Raw genomic sequence first — 4339 nt, forward strand, 5'->3', positions numbered from 1 at the left:
TCATTGTATTTTATTTATTAATGAAAATATTTCTGTTGAATTTTGTAGTCTTTGTTTTTATCCTTGTGGTATCGAAAATTGTATCCAGTATCGAATATTTTCCTTAGTATCGGTATCGAGTTGAAAAGTTTAGTATCGTGACAACCCTACCTAACAGTCATGTTTTTGGACTGTGAGAGGAAGCCGGAGTACCCGGAGAGAACCCACACATGCTCAGGGAGAACATGCAAACTCCACCTGGAAAGACCCCGGGCCAGGAATTGAACCCAGAACCTTCTTGCAGCAGTGCTACCCACTGCGCCACTGAGCAGTAGGTACCACTGGGCAGCAAACCAACTCAAAATAAATAAAGGAAAAACAACTGTCTCCGTAATATAGATGAGTCAAAATAAATTCCTGCTGAAAAATGGGAAACTGATTTATCTGTTAGGCATGATCAAATCTGCCACAGAACCTTTAACATGACTAGAAATCCTAATTTATAACTAATTCAATGCTAAATCCTTCGTAGAGTACACTATACAGGCCAACGGATGTTTAAGGTGGGTTTTGCACAGTCTGATATCTGCTTGCCATGCTCCAGTAATGCACCAGATTACTATATACGTGCTATATACATGGTTATACAATTCTGTACAGTATTGGGTCGGGACTTCTGGAGGCTGGGTGCATGGTCTTTGTGGTTTGGGAGGTGGAGGGAAAGTGGCGGCCTGGGATTGAAAGTATAATCCGGCCCAATAAGCTTCAACCCATTTTTGACTTGCCTTTCATTTCTAAATCACTTGAAAAAGCAGTTATCTCTCAAATTCAGTTCCATCTAACTTATACAAACCTGTATGAATAATTCCAGTATATTTTCCGGCCCCGCCACAGTACTGAAATTGCTCTCCTAAAAATTACAAACAACCTTCTAAGCCAATTCTGGTCTCATTTCCATTCTTATCCATATGAAGTCCTTCTACTCACATCCATCCCGTCATTTCCTGTGTGCCACAGGGCTCTGTCCTGGGGCCCCGACATTTAATTATCTACCTTCTGCCGCTTGGTAACATCTTTCAAAATTTCAATATCCACTTCGTTGTTATGCGGATGACACGCCAGCTCTATTTATCTGGTGCGTCTAACTCCCAACCCCCCCATGCATCCCACACTTCGTGTCTTGCCGAAATCAAAGCCTTGTTCATCTCTAACTTCCTGCAGCTTATTACAACAAAATAGAGATCCTCCTGCTAGGAACCAAATTGATTTTATCCAGGATTGACAGTTCCACTGTCTCTCCCTCTCCTCAGGTCAAGGGTCTGGGAGCAATCCTTGATAGCACTCTGCCATTCACCTCCCACATCAATAACAATACCCGTTCTACCTATTTTCACCTACAAAGCACTCATCATCTTCGTCCCTCTCTTTCCCTGCTTCTTCTCTCATCCATAGCCTTGTCACCTCCCACATCGATTACTGCAATTCTCTTCTTTTTGGTCATCCCCAGAAATATCTTTATAGACACCTCTCAAATCTCCTTCAGATTGCTATCCCCTCCCATAGCCTTAGATCTTCCTCTTCCATCCACCTTGATGAGCCTCCTGCCCGCCTTGTCACAATGGGGAGAAGAGCGGGAGAAAGCTCAGATCCCAAACTCTGAAATTCACTCATGTGTTCAAGACTGCATACCTGCACTGACTGCCTCCACTGTTTTTAATATAGTGTACATTATATGACATTGTGTATTTTGATTGTTTCTTGTGCAGTGGGTGTACAGAGTCAGTGGGTGTCCTTGGGGGTCCTCAAAGGTGTTTTAAATAAAATGTATAAATATTATTCACATACCCTCCCATTTAAGAAAATGATGAATTCACAATAATAATTCAAGTAATAAATTTTAACTAAATACTTTTGAAAAATAAGATATTTACTTTGAATTTTTATTGTAAAAAACTTGTTTAAAAAAATGTCCTAAGCAAATGTAACTACCTTGCTCATAACCACTGAACCAACATACCTGTCAACAGGTGCAGTAGTCTTTCCTGAACTTTACAGAAAATACCTGATTTCAGTGATTGCATCAAAGCTTTCTCCAGTAGAGTTCAATTTTATATATATATATATACACACACACACATATATATATATATATATATATATATATATATATATATATATATATATATATATATATATATATATATCGTTTTGTTATCACAGTTAAACAATTAATTGTTTTCTTGAGATAACAAGATAATTATAGATAACAAGATAATTATCTCATTATCACGAGAAAACAGTTATTGATTTCTGGAAATAACAAGGTGATTAACCTGCATGAGTAATGATTGAGTCTGGCCAACAGCCGTGGATTCCCAGTACATCCATGCCTGCAGTTTCTGTAGTTGTGCAGTGGCGATACCACGTATGCACAAATAATCAGTTTTTTTTTTTTGTTTCCTTTTTATTTTCACTCATTGTCAGGTTGTGATTTATGATTGGATTGCATGGAATATAGTAGAAACAAATCTGACTGTTTTTAATAAAAATCTTTAATCTGGACTCATTTTGAGGGTTACAGGTGTAACACCCGGGCTGTTCATAAAACACGAGGTATAGGTCTAATTTCATATGAAACAGAAGTCGAAGCAAATTATCAAACCATCAACGTCATCTCACAACCTAAAAGTTAAACTAAGAATTACAGAAGTAGTCTGCCATGACTTATACTTCTAAATCCTCTCCCGCTGTTGTGGTATTGAAGGATGGAATCAGTTTTAACATACATTAATCATCTCGTTATCACAAGAAAATGGCTTTAATTATCTTTGGATAATGAGAAAATTAACTAAATTTCTAGAGAAAACCAAAGTGAAAAAGTACCTGAGGGACACGACCGCTCTCAGCTATATATATATATATATATATATATATATATATATATATATATATATATATATATATATATATATATATATATATAGCAGTTGACAGTTAGTTGAACTTCAAGTCAAGCCACAGGGGGCGATACTGCAACAGGATGGATGATATCCAACATATAAAGGGAAACCGAAGAAGAGGCAGCAACAGCAGAAGAAGAAAGTTTTTTTTGTTTTCTTTTTTAAGAGAAAAGCTAAAGTTCTATGCGGTCATTTCATTTTGCTCTCGTTCACAATTTCAATCAGCTCTACGTGCATTATCGATCGACCCCGCTGACTCTCCGCCGGTGTCTGGCGTTCTCTGTCTCAAACGCCGCTCTACTTCCAGCTTCTCTCCGCTGTGTGGTTTCACTTTCATAGTGGGGTAAAAATACCAGAGTTAAGCTGAGCTACCGAAAGACTATCGATTCAATACAGATGACAGTTTTCATTCCGGATTTATAGAGACTTGTGGTACGTTTCTTTCTTAAATTGTCAGCTTTCCTGCTAAGTGTAGAGCTAGCTATGAAGCTAACGTTAGCTCCAAGCTGCAGCATCAGTCGCTCTGGTGAAGTTTTGTTCTAATCATCCTGAAAGACTTTACATAGTCCGTTTCCGTTTGGCATTTGGCAAAGGTTATTGTGAATATTTTGGTCTGACGTAGTATAAGTCTAATTACTAATCAAAGGAGGTTCTTAGTTTAGCTTTAAACTGTCAGCCAAGGAGGTTTTAACTATTTAGGTGGGTTGTCATTATAAGGTCTTTAACACTTTTTATTGCACCGTTTTTTAGATGTTTCAGCTGGTCGGATTATGCTCTGTGTTTTGGGAAGATGTAGAAAAGAATTTAAACATTGTCTTATAGTCATAAACTGTTTTTAGTTTTCTAAGTTTAGTTTATTCATCTTCAACCATATTTATTTCAGTTAGAATAAGCATAATGTAGTCTACTTGCAAAACCATTTTTATTTAAACAAAAGCAAAAAAAAAATAAAATAAAAAAACTGGTTTCTATGAAATGCACCATTAAAAGCTGCATGATATAAACTTGTACCCTGGGAGCAGATTTACTGTCCTAATTTTTAATTAAATATTCTTGTAAAATCCTGAACTTTAAGTCTGAAATTTTCTTAGGTTAACTGAATAAATATAGAATTTTGCTTCTTAGAAACATCAAAAAGTACTTTTTTTTATATGTAAATATTTACTCTACAATATGCAATATATATTTCTTTATCAGGATTGATATGGAAAAAATACCACATGAATTTCTGTTTATATTGCCTTTAACATACCCTCCTTTTAAATAAATTATGAATTCAAACTAATAATTCCAATACTAAACATTTACTAAATACTTTTTAAAAATAAGATATTTACTTTGAATAATACATGAATTTCTGTTTTTATTGCCTTGTTTCTTAAAAACAGTTATTTAAAACT

The 4339-nt window shown here is 35.8% G+C and overlaps 1 protein-coding gene across 1 annotated transcript in view; it reads left to right on the forward strand.

Moving 5' to 3' along the window:
* The first annotated feature begins 3047 nt into the window (after window positions 1–3047).
* The window catches only part of psmg3 (proteasome (prosome, macropain) assembly chaperone 3), a 4142-nt gene continuing 2850 nt past the window's right edge, over window positions 3048–4339 (forward strand). Inside the window, exon 1 of the mRNA XM_015387454.1 lies at window positions 3048–3371. The gene's annotated coding sequence lies outside the window, so the exon portion shown is untranslated. The remainder of the gene's footprint in view (window positions 3372–4339) is intronic.

The sequence above is a fragment of the Cyprinodon variegatus genome, unplaced genomic scaffold (assembly GCF_000732505.1).
Source record: "Cyprinodon variegatus isolate N-32 unplaced genomic scaffold, C_variegatus-1.0 Scaffold395, whole genome shotgun sequence".
Classification (NCBI taxonomy): domain Eukaryota; kingdom Metazoa; phylum Chordata; class Actinopteri; order Cyprinodontiformes; family Cyprinodontidae; genus Cyprinodon; species Cyprinodon variegatus.